This window comes from Ornithorhynchus anatinus, chromosome 5 (assembly GCF_004115215.2).
Source record: "Ornithorhynchus anatinus isolate Pmale09 chromosome 5, mOrnAna1.pri.v4, whole genome shotgun sequence".
Taxonomy (NCBI): domain Eukaryota; kingdom Metazoa; phylum Chordata; class Mammalia; order Monotremata; family Ornithorhynchidae; genus Ornithorhynchus; species Ornithorhynchus anatinus.
Window position 1 is genome coordinate 97,511,040 of NC_041732.1, and position 17,046 is coordinate 97,528,085.

Below are 17,046 nucleotides of genomic sequence, written 5' to 3' on the forward strand. Positions count from 1 at the left end.
AAAGAGCAAACATTTCATTGTAGTATAAAAGCAGAAATATTCCGTGCCAATGCGGTAAGATAATCCTGCCCTAAAATAGAGTTTTGGCCTGCAGAAAAGAAGACCAAGGGTCACTAACTGTCTTCCAAAGTTTTAAGGGAAACCTTGGTATGAGAGGGTACTTACTGAGACTTCTCTCCATCTCTACAAAGGGTATCTTCAGGAAATGGGCTTAAATCAAAGCTAGTCAGTTCTTCCCCTGTCAGGGTCACACCTGGAGAGTTTCCAGTTCTCTACCAGTCTCGACTACGGTAGGGAGAGTCAAGCAGAGGCCTACCTATTCCATTCCTAGCTTGGCCAGTGGCTAGTGAGTGGCAGGCAATCTGCTACAAGTCAAAATTCACCTGTGCTGGGCAGCAGCGGCATGGGAGAGGGTTGAGGGTGGAGACTTAGGTTTACTGTGCAGAACGAGGCAATGGTAAACCACTCCTGTATTTTTACCACGAAAACTCTATGGATCCATTACCAGAAAGGGTGGAGGTGGGGAGTTCTGGGAGAGATGTGTCCATGGCATCGCTATGGGTCAGAGGCGACTCGACGACATAAGACAAGACAAGTGAGTTCTTAGTTTAGAAATAATGAAGAACTTGTTGACAGTAGAAGTGGTTGAACTGAAATATTCTAGCCAATGTTAATTCAACTCAGACCCAATATTGCCTCTGATGTTTCTCTGAAAAAATGACTTCACGATACCTCTGGGGAATAAATGCGATAGCAGCAATTATGTCCATCAGGAAGCATCTTTTCTGGTAGCCTATTCATCACAAATTAAAAAACATCAGACTTTAAAATGAACTCCATGTAATGCATTAATTATAATTAGAAAGACATTAATCTCTTGGTCAGTGCGAGCCCCAAAAGGAGTTCAGAGAAAGGCCGGTATTTTCCTGCTTGGTGTTGACATCCTCTGAGAAAATACCTCTCAGACTAAATTACAGTAGTCAGAGCCTTGGGACAGAGGGCAAATTTTTTAAAGAGAATGGGTAGATTCTCTATGTTTTGCTGGTAATGAGTACATGATAGAAATTAAACTGTAATAGCAGGAAGGATTTTTTGATAACTAACTTAGGATTTCTGTTTTATAACATTACTAAACAATGAAAATACAATCCCTGCTATCTTTGAGTTCTCCTGCTAAAGAAATGTGGGTGCACCTATTAAATAATCATGCAATCAGTGCCATGTATTGAGCGCTTACTAGGTGCAGACCACTGTACTAAGTGCTTGGTAGAGTACAACAAAGTTGGTATACGTGTTCCTGGCCCACAAAGAGCTAACAGTCTAGAGGGGGAGGCAGACATTAATATAAATACTTTATTGAAATATTCATACATACTGTGGGGTTGAGGGTGGGGTGAATAGCAAATGCAAGTCCATAGACAGTGCAGAAGGGAGAAGGAGCCGGAGAAAAGAAGGCTTAATCAGGGAAGGCCTGTTGGAAGATGTATAATTTTAATAAGACTCTGAAGGTGGGAATGTGGTGGTCTGGCGTATATGGAGAGGGAAGTATTAGCATAGATTCTTTACTTTCTATTTTATTTTTATAATGTTCTATGAATCCCATAAGGCCTAACCCTTCTAGACATCTAAACCGTCTTTGTTATAAGGACATAGGATATATTCTAATATATGAAAGTATATCTTAATGCAGTACTGTGCTCCTCGTTATCTACTTAAATGGTCTAAAGGGGATTAAAAAAATGAAGACGGACAGAATTGAGTCTGTGTCAGGATGACATAAAAAGAAATGTAGATTTTTAGCAATTCTAAGACATATCCAACACTTTGTAGCTTATGAAATTTCATTTTTAAGGTCTACCATAGTAAACCACGATCGAGTCATTTCATCTGAACATTGAAGAATAAAAGCTATTCGAGGTGTTCTTTCACATCCAAATATATTCTGTGCTAAAAGAAGTTCTGAAGAATTGCAAAGTGTATCACGTATTGCAATGCCGTGATTTCTGGAAGAATGGAGGGGTCCTTCAGGATAGTTGAAATCCACTTGTCTGGGGGAAAGCTAGTCATTATTTCAACAAATGAAAAAGGTGGGGAACTTAAAGGGGTAAGTTAGATTTTAAGTTTAACTAAAATTTTAGAGTAGAAGTGGTTGAGAATTACAGAAACCAAATGTGAGGTCATGGGAATCGTGCCTTAACTCTACAGTCCTCTCCCAGATTCTCAGCAGGCAGGAAGTACTCAATAAACACTACAAGTTAATTGATTTATTTTGCCTGTTTCTCAAACATCTCTTCTTTAGGTCAAACAGGAAAATCACAGTACAGACCTGTTCCTCCAAATGGCCAATGTTAATAAATGGACCCGATTAATCAATAGTATGTATTGTGTACTTCATTCATTCAATAATATTTACTGAGCGCTTACTATGTGCAGAGCACTGTACTAAGCGCTTGGAATGGACAAATCGGTAACAGATAGATACAGTCCCTGCCCTTTGATGGGCTTACAGTCTAATCGGGGGAGACAGACAGACAAGAACAATGGCAATAAATAGAATCAAGGGGAAGAACATCTCATTAAAACAAGGTTGTCCCTCGTGAGGCTCACAGTCTTAATCCCCATTTTACAGATGAGGTCACTGAGGCACAGAGAAGTTAAGTGACTTGCCCACAGTCACACAGCTGACAAGTGGCAAGCAATGGGGTGGATACTAGCAAATCAAGTTGGACATAGTCCCTATCCCACTTGGGACTCACAGTCTCAATCTCCATTTTACAGATGAGGTAACTGAGTCACAAAGAAGTAAAGTGATTTGCCCATGGTCACACTGCAGGCAAGTGGTGGGGCTGGAATTAGAACCCATGACCTTCTGACTCCCAGGACCGAGCTCTATCCATTATGCCATGCCGCTTCGTGATCGCTGCTCTGAAGGAGCTTACACTGTAGTGGAAGAGCATAGGCTTGGGAGTCAGAGGTCATGAGTTCGAATCCCACCTCTTTCACTTAGCTGTGTGACTGTGGGCAAGTCACTTAACTTCTCAGTGCCTCAGTTACCTCATCTCTAAAATGGGTATTAAGACTGTGAGCCTCATGTGGGAAAACCTGATTAACCTGTATCTACTCCAGCACTTAGAACAGTGCTTGGCACGTAGTAAGCAGTTAAATACCAACATTATCATTATTATTATTATTGTTAGTGTATGGGGGCTCTGGAATAATAATAATAATAATAATGTTGGTATTTGTTAAGCGCTTACTATGTGCCGAGCACTGTTCTAAGCGCTGGGGTAGACACAGGGGAATCAGGATGTCCCACGTGGGGTTCACAGTCTTAATCCCCATTTTACAGATGAGGCAACTGAGGCACAGAGAAGTTAAGTGACTTGCACACAGTCACACAGCTGACAAGTGGCGGAGCTGGGATTCGAACTCATGACCTCTGACTCCAAAGTCCGTGCTCTTTCCACTGAGCCACGCTGCTTCCAAGCTCTGGAAGTTGTAGTAAGTGCCCTCTTCCCTATCCCTGGAAACCTGTCTCTAATTTCCAATAACTAGTGGGCTCTTCTGAACTTCACCTCATGTCCTCATTCAAACCTTCAATTATAACACGATTATTTTGAGCCTTATCCTGAAGACAGATTGTCTGTGAGTTCTTTCTGTCTTTTTTTCCTTAGATATTTTTGTCATTTGAAAGATTTAAATCAGTAGACATGCAGCTTAGTCTTTATAATGATTTTATGGAAGACAGACTGTTAGCTCATTATAGGAAGGGTCAGAAAATATTTAAACTGAGTACTACAGAAATAGGTTTGATATGCCTGAATTCAGTGCTGTGCTTATCCTCACCCCTGAAAAATAAGAATTTAGTTGTAGTCGGATGGTCCAATGCACACATTCTAAAGATGCTTCTTTAGTCCTGATTATGGAAATAAATTCTACCAGAGTTAGCGGTAAAGAAGATGTAGACTGTTTCCCTCCTCATGGAACTCTCCCAAGGCTTCTTCCCATTCTTCCCAAATCACAGACCTCAACACCTGAATTCTACCTGAGGCCCTAGCTTCCAGTGGACTTTCTGCCCATTCTGCTGGGTTATCACCCATCCCCATCCCTGATCTCTTGGCAAAAAGTACATAGTTATAATAAAATAATTATGGTATTTGTTAAGCGCTTACCTTGTGCCAGGCACCGTATTAAGCGCTGGAGTGGATACAAGTAAATCTTCTCACTCACTCACTTCTCACAACAAAAACTTCTCACTCTAGGCTTCAAGGCTCTCCATCCCCTTGCCCCTTCCTACCTCTCCTCTCTTCTCTCTTTCTACTGCCCACCCTGCACGCTCCGCTCCTCTGCCGCCCACCTCCTCACCGTCCCTCAGTCTCTCCTATCCCGCCGTCGACCCCCGGGCCACGTCCTCCCGCGGTCCTGGAACGCCCTCACTCCTCACCTCCACCAAACTAATTATCTTTCCCTCTTCAAAACCCTACTTAAAGCTCACCTCCTCCAAGAGGCCTTCCCAGACTGAACTCCCCTTTTCCCTCTGCTCCCTCTAACCACCCCCCCTTCACCTCTCCACACCTAAACCCTCTTCTCCCCCTTTCCCTCTGCTCCTCCCCCTCTTCTGTCCCATCCTCTCAGCACTGTACTCGTCCGCTCAACCGTATATATCTTCATTACCCCATTTATTTTGTTAATGAGATGTACATCACCTTGATTCTATTTATTTGTTATTGTTTTAATGAGATGTTCTTCCCCTCGATTCTATTTCTTGCCATTGTTCTTGTCTGTCCGTCTCCCCCGATTAGACTTTAAGCTCGTCAAAGGGCAGGGACTGTACCTGCTACCGATTTGTACATTCCAAACGCTTAGTACAGTGCTCTGCACATAGCAAGTGCTCAATAAATACTATCGAATGATTGAATAGGGAAGTCAGGAAGAGGACAGGGCTTGGGAGGGAAGATGAGGAGCTCAGTTTTGGACATGCTGAGTTTTAGGTGGTGGGCAGACATCCAGGTAGAGACGTCCCAGAGGCAGGAGGAGATACGAGCCTGAAGGGAGGGGGAGAGGACAAGGGCAGAGATATAGATCTGTGTGTCATCTGCATAGAGATGGTAGGTGAAGCCATGAGAGCGAATGAGTTCACCAAGGGAGTGAGTGTAGATGGAGAACAGAAGAGGGCCGAGAACTGACCCTTGAGGAACTCCTACAGTTAGAGGATGGGAGGGGGAGGAGAAGCCTGTGAAGGAGACCGAGAATGAACGGCCAGAGAGATAAGAGGAGAACCAGGAGAGGACCAAGTCAGTGAAGCCAAGGTGAGATAAGGTGTGGAGGAGAAGGAGATGGTCTACAGTGTCAAAGGCAGCTGAGAGGTCAAGGAGGATTAGGATAGAGTAAGAGTGCTTAATCTGAGTGCTTAATCTGTGCAGAGCACTATACTAAGCACTTGGGGGAATACAATACACCCAAGTTGGTAGACATGTTCTCTGCTTACAAGGAGCTTAAGGTCTATAGGGGCAGTCCCATGTGAAAATGAATTACTGACATGCACATAAATGCTATGGGACTATAGGTGGAGTGAATGTAGGGTTCAAATCCACATCTGTGGGTGATGCAGAAAAGAGAAGGAGTAGCACTGCGTAATGGATAGAGCACGGGCTTGGGAGTCAGAAGGTCATGGGTCCTAATCTCAGCTCCTACCCTTACCTGCTGTGTGACTGTGGCAAGTCACTTCACTTTTCTGTGCCTCAGTCACCTCATCTGTAAAATGGAGATTGAGACTGTGAGCCCCACATGGGACAGGGACTGAATCCAACTTGATCTGCTTGTATCCATCCCAGCACTTAGTACAGTGCCTGGCACAAAGTAAAGTGCTTAACAAACACCATCATTATTATTATTATCATTGGAGGAAATGAGGGTTTAGTCAAGGGAGGTCTCTTGGAGGAGATGTGACCTTAAGAAGGCTTTCAAGTTACGGAGAGTGAGGGTCTGTTGAACATAAAGTAGGAGGAAGGTCCAGGCTGTAGGGAGGGCATGGGTGAGGGGTCAGGGGTGAGACGACGGGATGAGAACAAGGGTCAGAGGTGAGATGATGGGAAGAGAAATCCATGGCTGTGTTCTGCACCAAGTATTTGGATGTTGAAAATGTCCTGCTTCCTGAAACATTTATCAGAGTTTTCATAAAATTAAAATAATCAATCAATCAAATTTATTGAGCACTTACTAAGTGCAAAGCAATGTACTAAGCACTGGGAGAGTACAACTGAATTAGCAGACATGGACCCTGCTGTCAAGCTTGCAGGCTAGAGGTGGAGACAGACATTAATATGAACAAATAAGTAATTTATAACATGTAATTTCAAGATATGTACATAAGTACTGAGGGGTTAGGGGTGGTTAGAATATCAAGGATCCAAAGGTCACAGATTGTGGTGCATAGATGACGCAGAAGGGAGAGCGAGCCGGGGGAAAAGAGGGCTTAATTCAGGAAGGCCTCTTGGAGGAGAGGTGACTTTAGTAACGCTCTGAAGGTGGAGAGAGTGGGGATCTGGATGATACAGCAGGGACAGGAGTTCCAGGCTAGTGGGAGGATTTAGGAAAGGGGTCAGCAGCGAGATAGATGAGTTCAGGACACAGTGAGTAACACCACAGAAGAACAAAGAAATGGAGATATCTGAGCTGTAGGCAAGGCCAAAAATGGATATTCATTGAGGTTTCGAAATGGCCTGTGGGACTGTGGCCTCATGCGATGCTGGGAAAATCCACGTGGGGTGGGATTCATTCATTCATTCACTCGTACTTATTGAGTGCATAATATGTGCAGAACACTGTACTAAGCACTTGGGAGAGTACAAGACAACAACAACAAACACATATTCCTTGCCTATAATGAGCTTGCAGTCTGAAGAGGGGGAGACAGACATTAAGAATCAGATCAGACCATGTGGCTCACAGAAATTCATTTACTTCCTTCTCATCACTCTAACTAGCGTCAAGCCAAGGGGCCAGTACCCACAGCAGTTTGGGAAAGTTGTCCTTCAGTTTCTACACCCCGAAAACTCTGTAGACTGTAAGTTCCTTGTGGGCAGAGAATGTGCCTACCAACTGCATAATTGTGTACTCTCCCAAGAGTTTAGTACAGTGCTCTGCACAGAATAACTACCCAATAAATATGACTGATGAAGGATTGATTGGTAAATACTTTCTATTGACATTTATTTATCCCTCTGTTCATCTATCCATTCACATCTTAACTGTAAATTATTTGGTGTCACTATTCCCCATTTCATACTGAACTCCCTTCAGGCCATAGATCAGGTCATTCATTCATTCATTCATTCATTCATTCATTCATTCGTTCGTATTTATTGAGCACTTACTATGTGCAGAGCATTGTACTACGCACTTGAGCAGTGTACTAATGTCTTCTTCCTGTACCACACTTCTCGAAGCCCTTAACAATGATGATGGTATTTGTTAAGCATTTACTATGTGCCTAAGCACTGTTCTAAGCAGTGGGGTAGATACAAGGTAATCAGGTTGTCCCACGTGGGGCTCACAGTCTTAATCCCCATTTTATAGACGGAGTAACTGAGGCACAGAGAAGTGAAATGACTTGCCCAAAGTCACCAAGCTGACAAGTGGACGGGCCAGGATTAGAACACACATCCTCTGACTCCCAAGCCCGTGCTCTTTCCATTAAGACATGCTGCTTTCTTTGCTCAGTAGCTGCTCAATAAATACTATTGATTGATGTTACTAATAATACTATATAACATCTCAGTACTCAAAAACACGGTATTTAATTTATTTGTATTTAATTCGATGAGAGGAAATGAAATACATGATGGTACTTGAAGGCAGTAACTAAATTTAGTAATTCTGAAAGCATAGAAAAATAGGAAAATATAATTTTCTGGGGTATGTAAAATTGGTCCTAATTATACAGATTTAACAACAGGAGAAAGTATTTGGTTCAACAAACATACTTAAAAAATATAATGCATAGTTTGTGTATAATTAAATATTTAAACCATGCAAAATATTGATTCATCATTAGTTATATGAGAATTTAACTTCAAAATGAATTCACAGAATTGGAAATAATCAGACCTGAAAAGCAGGGATGTAATATCATTAGCGAATGCTATTTCTCTTTTGGTGATCGCTTGATAACGTGTCATACTTTCTCATTTAAATCCATCAGTCATATTTGATTTAAACTCAATTGACATAAATTGAAATTTAAAGAGAAAATTCCAACTCTTCCAAATTTCCACTCATTTATTTTGTGGGGAACAGGGAATTTTCAGTCTCTTGGTTTCATTGAGAAGTCAGACTTTAATTGGGGTTTGAAAACTGGGTGGAAAAGAGCTTGAGCGACCAGTAGTTTACCCTGAACAATGGCAACAGTGGTATTTATTGAGCTTATTATGTGTTTAGTACTATACTAAATGCTTGGGAGAGTACAGTACAACAGAGGTGGTAGCCACTCTGAGAAGCAGCATAGCACAGGGGCTGGAACACAGGTCTGGGAGCCAGACGGTTGTGGGTTCTAATCTCAGGTCCACCACTGTCTACTGCGTGACCTTGGGCAAGTCACTTCTTTCTCTGGTCCTCAGTTACCTCATCTGTAAAATGGGGATTGAAACTATGAGCCCCATATGGGACCGGGGCCTGTGTCCAACCTGATTTGCTTGTCTCCACCCCAGCGCTACGTACAATGCCTGGAACATAGCAAGAGCTTAACAAATACTACAGGTCTTATTATTTATTATTATTATTATGGACACATTCCCTGCCCACCATGAGCTTTAAGTCTAGAGGGGAAGATAGGCATTGATGTAAATAAATAATTTATAATATATGCATTTTGGAAGGGCATTTGAGGAAGAAAGGGTGGGGTCAGTTGCCCAGGACCCATTGTTCCTTCCAGGTTCTCTCTCGCTGTCAGTTTCCCCACACACCCTAGCCAATTCTGGGCCAATTTCACAGCATTTACACCAGCTCAAGTGGATGGAGAGGGGAAGTAGATTTCTAGGTGTTGATTTTATATTGGTTTTAATAAGAGGATGAAATCTCAGTAAATAGCACTGACACTGAAGAATGGGCTATTTTTTTGCCTTGTTTATTTTCAAATTTGATTTTATTCCTTCATAATTCTGTTAGGCTTGTACACTAAATCCATGCTATCTTTTAGCTCAAATAATCTATGTATTTTAAATGGAAAACAGAGCAATTATTTTTGCCTGTGATGATGAAAAGTTCCTTCCAGATGTTTAGAGTGGGCAAATTCTACAGAAAGTGGAAAAATATATAATACAAAATAATAACATTAGAGGCAGTGGGACATTATCGGAGTGTGCAGCCTGCACAATCCGCTCCTCTGCCTCTAACCTCCTCACTGTGCTTTGTTCTTGCCTGTCCCGCCGTCGACCCCTGGCCCACATCCTCCCGCTGTCCTGGAATGCCCTCCCTTCTCACCTCCACCAAACTAACTCTCTTCTCCTCATCAAAGCCCTCCTGAGAGCTCACCTCCTCCAGGAGGCTTTCCCAGACTGAGCCCTCCCGTTCCCTCTGCTCCTCCTCCCCTCTCCATTCCCCCTACACCTTCCTTTTGCTCTACCCCCTTCCTTTCCCCACAGCACTTGTCTATATTTGTATATATTATTTACTACTCTATTGATTTTAATAATGATGTGTATATGTCTATAATTCTATGAATTTATATTGATGCTATTGATGCCTGTCTCCTTGTTTTGTTTTGTTGTCTGTCTCTCCCCTTCTAGGCTGTGAACCCATTTTGAGTAGGGATTGTCTTTCTTTGTTGCCAAATTGTACTTTCCAAGGGCTTAGTACAGTGCTTTGCCCTCAGTAAACACTCACTGAATAGAATTGAATGAATAAATGAACACAGTGGAAAGAGTACAAGACTGGATGGGAGTCGGGAGATGTGGGTTCTGCTTTTGGCACCTCCAACTTGCCAGCTCTGTGAGACTAGGAAAGTCACTTAACCTCTCTATACCTCAATTTTCCTCATCAGTAAAATGGAGATAAAATATCTATTCTTCCTCCCTTTCAGATAATAATAATGGTATTTGTTAAGCACCTACTCTGTGCCAGGCACTGTACTAAACCCTGGGGTAGACAAATACCATCAGTATTATTACCAGCAAATTGGGTAAGGCACAGTCCCTGTCCCACGTGAAGCTCATAGTCTCAATTCCTGCTTTAAAGATGAGGTAACTGAAGCACAGAGAAGTAATGTGACTTGCCCAAGGTTACACAGCAGACAAATGGAGAAGCTGGGATTAGAATCTATGACCTTCTGACTCCCAGGCCCATATTCTATCCACTATGACATTCTCCATGGGGCCAAGGACTGTGTCTGATATGAATGTCTTTCATCAACACAGTGCTTAGAATTTAGGAAATGCTTAATGGGGGAGGAAGCATCACTCTTTCAGTCTACCAATAGACTATGTAGTGCATATATATATATATGTATATATATATAGTAAACACTCAATGAATAGGATTGAACAAATAAATGAACATAGTGGAACGAACATATACATTCATTCATTCAATGAATAGGATTGAATGAATAAATGAACATAGTGGAAACATATATATGTACATATGTATATATGTATATTTGTGTGTGTGTGTGTGTGTGTGTGTATATATATGCATATATATATGTACAAGCACAAACCATTTAGGACTCTCTAGCCCCTTCACGCTCACATCTGGTGCATGAAAAATTTAGCCCCTCTGCCCCCGGCCTCCTCCCCTCAAAAAAAGGCCCAGTTTACTTCTGGGACTCTGGGAAAATTCAACTTAATAACAGTGATCACCATAAAAATACTTTTTAAAAGAACCCCTCTGATCTCTCTCTCTCTCTTCACCACTGTCCATGGAAAGAAGTCTATTTTATCAAGAACTTGGTTATTTTAATCTCATCATCACTTGTTCAAATAGAAAAGATTTTACTCGAGTTCTTTTATTTTCTATGAATTGCATAAACTCTTTACTGATTCTTTTTCCATATAATTTGAAGATGTAACTTTCAACTGCCTTCGGCCCTTTGAATGGATTCAGTTGTACTTATCCACTATCTACAAAATATGACTTTTAAGAAGAGTTCTGAATTGAGGTGATCTGCTTTCTATGAGGTGACTACTAGAGTTTCATACTTGCTTTCTTTTCAGTAATGAGTCATTTAAATGGAATAAACATTCCCAAACTGTTGGTAAAAATGCCACTGAGGAGTTGCTCTGTGAATCAATTCTACAGTTGAAACTAAGGACACGGTGTGATTAAACAACTCTAGTTAGCACTGGCAATGGATTTAAGTGAATATATTTCCAGGATTGGTGGTTTTATTATCAAATCGATGCTGATCGGAATGTGTTTTCCCCCATCGTTCTATCATATTTATTCACCTGGAATCTTGTAGTTGGTGATATGGTTTGGTATGAATTTAGCGCTTATCGCAGTGTTCTGCACCTAGCAAACACTTAATAAATGCAATTACTACTAGAGTTTATTGTGTTAAAATCAGTTTTTAATTTTTATAGCAATATCAATATTAAAATTAGTTTGAGACTAAGATTTGCCATTAGCAATTTCACTTGGTGAACACTTCATTATTTACTCGGTTGTAATCACAGGGCAGAACTTTTTTTGTTTTGTAGAGTTTCAAAGCACGCTGTACTCAACAAAATGGAAAGAGCCCAGGCTTGGGAGTCAGAGGTCGTGGGTTCTAATCCTGAATCCGCCACTTGTCTTGCTGTGTGACCTTGGGCAAATCACTTAATTTCTCTGGGCCTCAGTGACCTCAATTGTAAAAATGGGTCTTGAAAAATGTGAGCCCCACGTGGGACAATCTGATTACCCTGTATCTACCCCAGCGCTTAGAACAGTGCTCTGCACATAGTAAGCGCTTAACAAATACCATAAGTATTATTATTTATTAAATATTGGATACTAATGATTCTGCTTTTAAGCAGCAAACTGAAGTGATGTTCATTTGCTAGTCTCAATTCCCGCTTCGTGGAGAGTGTGCAAGTTGTTGAAAAGATTCAGTGACGATTGTATTCACCGATACAAGAATAATGATAATGGTATTTGTTAAGTGCTTACTATGTGCAAAACACTGTTCTAAGCACTTAAGGTGATCAAGTTGTCTCATGTAGGACTCACATTCTTCATCCCCATTTTCCAGCTGAGGGAACTGAGGCCCAAAGAAGTGCAGTGACCTGCCCAAAGTCACGCGGCTGGCAAGCAGCAGAGGCGGGATGCGAACCCACGACCTCTGACTCTCCAGCCCGGGCTCTTTCCCCTGAGCCATGCTGCTGTAAGAAGAGAAACATTGTAGCTCAGGGGAAAGAACCTGGGCTGGGAGTCAGAGGTCATGGGTTCGAATCCAGCCTCTGCCACGTGTCAGCTGTGTGACTGTGGGCAAGTCACTTCACTTCTCTGTGCCTCAGTTACCTCATCTGTAAAATGGGGATGAAGACTGTGAGCCCCACTTGGGACAACCTGCTCACCCTGTATCTACCCCAGCGCTTAGAACAGTGCTCTGCACATAGTAAGCGCCAACTGTATATATCTTTATTACCCTATTTATTTTGTTAATGAGGTGTACATCACCTTGATTCTATTGATTTGCTATTGTTTTAATATGTTCTTCCCCTTGATTCTATTTATTGCCATTGTTCTTGTCTGTCCATCTCCCGCGATTAGACTGTAAGCCCGTCAAAGGACAGGGACTGTCTCTATCTATTATTAATTCATTCAATAGTATTTATTGAGCGCTTACTATGTGCAGAGCACTGTACTAAGCATTTGGAATGAACAAGTTGGCAACAGATAGGGACAGTCCCTGCCGTTTGATGGGCTTACGGTCTAATCGGGGGAGACGGACAGACGAGAACAATGGCGATAAATAGAGTCAAGGGGAAGAACATCTCGTAAAAACAATGGCAACTAAATAGAATCAAGGCGATGTACATTTCATTGACAAAATAAATGGGGTAATGAAAATATATACAGTTGAGCAGACGAGTACAGTGCTGAGGGGATGGGAAGGTTAGAGGGGGAGGAGCAGAGGGAAATGTGGGGAAAAGAGGGTTAAGCTGCGGAGAGGTGAAGGGGGGTGGTAGAGGGAGTAGAGGGAGAAGAGGAGCTCAGTCTGGGAATGCCTCTTGGAGGAGGTGAGTTTTAAGTAGGGTTTTGAAGAGGGGAAGAGATTCCAAGTGCTTAGAACAGTGCTCTGCACAGAGTAAGCGCTTAACAAATACCAACTTTATTACTATTAAAATGGGATGAAGACTGGGAGCCTCACGTGGGACCACCTGATGCCCCGTATATACCCTAGTGCTTAGCTCAGTGCTCTGCACAGAGTAAGGGCTTAACAAATACCAACATTATTATTATTAAAATGGGGATGAAGACTGGGAGCCTCACGTGGGACACCTGATGACCTTGTATCCCCCCCAGCGCTTAGAACAGCGCTCTGCATAGAGTAAGCGCTTAACAAATACCAACATTACTATTATCATTAACTTCTCTGGGCCTCAGTGACCTCATCTGGAAAAGGGGGATGAAGACTGGGAGCCTCCCGTGGGACAAGCTGATGACCCTGTATCTCCCCCAGCGCTTAGAACAGTGCTCTGCACAGAGTAAGGGCTTAACAAATACCAACATTCTGAGCCCCACGTGGGACAACCTGATCATCTTGATTCCCCCAGCGCTTAGAACAGTGCTCTGCACAGAGTAAGCGCTTAACAAATACCAACATTACTATTATTATTAACTTCTCTATGCCTCAGTGACCTCATCTGGAAAAGGGGGATGAAGACTGGGAGCCACCCGTGGGACAAGCTGATGACCCTGTATCTCCCCCAGCGCTTAGAACAGTGCTCTGCACAGAGAAAGGGCTTAACAAATACCAACATTCTGAGCCCCACGTGGGACAAGCTGATGACCCCGCATCTCCCCCAGCGCTTAGAAAAGTGCTCTGCATAGAGTAAGCGCTTAACAAATACCAACATTTATTATTCCCCAGCCCCGCCCCCTGCCCTAGGCCCCGCCCCCTGCCCTAGGCCCCGCCCCCTGCTCAGGCCCCGCCCCCTCCGGCCGCGCGGCGTCGGCATTGGCTGCGGCCTCCTCCCAGCTGGCGGCCCCGCCTGTCAATCAATCGTCCCGTCCGTCGTTCCGTCCGTCCTCCGGCAGAGCGCCCCCTGTGGCGGCGGGCTCGCTGCGCGGCCGTGGCCGGGGTAAGGAAGCGCTCCCGGGCCGGGGGGGGCGCGGGATCCGGGGACGCCCGGCAGGGTGGGCGAGGGCCGGCTTTCCTCTCCTCTCCGCTCCCTTCCCCTTCCTTCCTTCCTTTCTCTTTCTGTTTGTGCCGGCGGCGCCCTGCTTTTCCGCCGCCTCCTGTCCCGCTCTGCGCGGATCCCGTGCGCCCCGTGCAACGCGTGCACCTCGTACAACCGTGCAACGGATGCGCCCCGTGCAACGCGGGCACCCCGTACAACCGTGCAACGGGTGCACCCGGTGCAACCCTGCACCCGGTGCAACGCTTGCACCCCGTGCAACCGTGCAACGGGTGCACCTCGTGCCCCCCGGGCCTCGGCCACTCCTGCGACCTTCGGGCACCTGGACCCCCCCCCCCCCCCCCCCAGCTCGGGACACGTGTCCGTGCTTCTGGAAGGTGAGGGATGATGGGCCAACACTTGCAGCAGCCCCGAAAAGGGTCGGGGCTCGCCCCGCTTTTTACCCCGGAGGCGTGGGGGACGGGGCAAGAGCTCCCCGCTGCTCCCCTCTTCTCCTTTTGGTCTCATCTCGGGGGTTGGGGGGCTTTTGCTGGGATACCCCCCTTGCCCTGGGGTCTTCCTGGGGCACCCCCTGACCTTTGCCTTCGCCCCCCCTCCCGGGACCGGCCGGGTCTGGGGGTGCAGGGTGAGCTGCTCCTCCTCCTCCAGCAGCTGCGGGCATCTTTCTCCGGACACTTTGGAGCTGAACCGACCAGCTGCAGGCTTGATTTGTTATTTTATTTCTTTTCCTCGCCCCTGCCCGTCTTTACCATCAACACATTTACCATCAGATTTATCAACAAATTTACCATCAACAAATACCATTATTATTAATAATGTTGGTATTTGTTAAGCGCTTGCTATGTGCAGAGCACTTTTCTAAGCGCTGGGGTAGACACAGGGGAATCAGGTTGTCCCACGTGAGGCGCACAGTTAATCCCCGTTTTACAGATTAGGTAACTGAGGCCCAGAGAAGTTAAGTGACTTGCCCACAGTCACCCAGCTGACATGTGACAGAGGAGGGATTCGAACCCATGACTTCTGACTCCCAAGCCCGGGCTCTTTCCACTGAGCCACACATTAGTCATCCGGAGGAGGGGCGGTCGGTTAGCTTCCCCAACTGCCCTGGGGAGAAAAGGGAGGGAGAAGAAGCAGCGTGGCTCAGTGGAAAGAGCACGGGCTTGGGAGTCAGAGGTCGTGGGTTCAAATCCCGGCTCAGCCGTTTGTCAGCTGTGTGACTTTGGGCAAGTCACTTAACCTCTCTGGGCCTCAGTTATCTCATCTGTTAAATGGGGATTGACTGTGAGACCCCTGTGGGACAACCTGATCACCTTGAATCCTCTCCAGCGCTTAGAACAGTGCTTTGCACATAGTAAGCGCTTAACACATGCCATTATTATTATTATTATTGCATCCCTCTGCCCCTCCCCGTCGGGATGCACCAAGCGACAAACCAGTCAACAAAAAGGAACCGGGAAAATAAGCTGGAAACCCAGGGTGACCCATCCTTTCCAGGCCCTAGGACAGCAGGGAGGGACTGTCCCTGCTCCAACAGGGATTTTGCAGGGCAAAGTAGAGTTTATTGAAGCAGAACCTTATTTACTCTCTCCGATGGCTACTTATCTTGTGTGTTTTGGCTCCACCAAAGGTATCGAAGTGTTTTCCCTGCAAGGGTTTTGGGGAGGGGGATGTGGAAAATGGGCCGCAACTTTTAATTAGTTCAGCTTTCCAAATGGTCAACCCGTGCAGAAAGTCAGAGTCGAAACGAGTTTGGAAGAAACGGCGAAGGTTGATCAAAGTAAATGTGAGTTTTGCAGAGACAGGAAAGACCAGCGCTTTGCACACCCTCGGGATCGGTGTAGAGGTGGTGATGGCGGTTAGAGCTGTTCCATCCTGGGCCTGTCATTGCCCGCAGCTCTGTCCTTGGCTTATAATATTCAGTAGTATTTATTGAGCGCTGACTGTGCAGAGCACTGTACTAAGCGCTTGGAATGTACAATTTGGCAACAGATAGAGACACTCCCTGCCCAATGACGGGCTCACGGTCTAAACAGGGGAGACAGCAAAGCAAAACAGAGCAAAACCAAAACAGGACAACATCATCAAGATAAATAGAATCAAGGAGATATACATCTCATTAACAAAATAAATAGAGTAATAAGTAATATATACAAATGAGCACAGTGCTGAGGGGAAGGGGGAAGAGCAAATAATGTTGGTATTTGTAAAGCGCTTCCTATGTCTGGAGAACTGTTCTAAGTGCTGGGGGAGGGACAAAATATAATCAGGTTGTTCCACATGGGGCTCACAGACTTAATCCCCATTTTACAGATGAGGTAACTGAGGCACCGAGAGGTGAAGTGACTTGCCCAAAGTCTCACAGCTGACAGGCGTTTTATCTTAGACTCTCCCCTCCTCTGTTCACCAGGGGCTGAACATTGAGTAGGCAGGTTGAAGTCCAAATCTGGATGGAGAATCTTTTTTTCATAGGCCCCTGGCATTGAGGTGTGGCCTATGAGTGCGATCCTGGTGTGACGATGACCGGGGTCTCCCTTAATAAATGAGGGATAAATCCTGCTCCAGGCTCAAAGATTCTGGGATCCAGGTCCAGTGTATAGTGATAATGGTGCGCATATTTCCACTTTCACCCCTGTCAGTGAGGTTTCAGATGGGGAGCGGGTGGTACAAGTAAGGAAGTAAAGCAGCCATGGAGCACATTGCAAAGTGC

General features: G+C 44.7%; 1 protein-coding gene and 1 non-coding gene across 2 annotated transcripts in view; both read left to right on the top strand.

Moving 5' to 3' along the window:
• Positions 1-235: 235 nt before the first annotated feature.
• LOC114812523 lies at positions 236-373 on the top strand. Its single transcript, XR_003760174.1, has one exon. It is a non-coding gene; the product is annotated as a small nucleolar RNA SNORA7 (small nucleolar RNA).
• Positions 374-14,194: 13,821 nt separating this feature from the next.
• Positions 14,195-17,046, top strand: part of L3MBTL4 (L3MBTL histone methyl-lysine binding protein 4) — a 437,216-nt gene continuing 434,364 nt past the window's right edge. The window contains exon 1 of the mRNA XM_029064475.2: positions 14,195-14,282. The gene's annotated coding sequence lies outside the window, so the exon portion shown is untranslated. The remainder of the gene's footprint in view (positions 14,283-17,046) is intronic.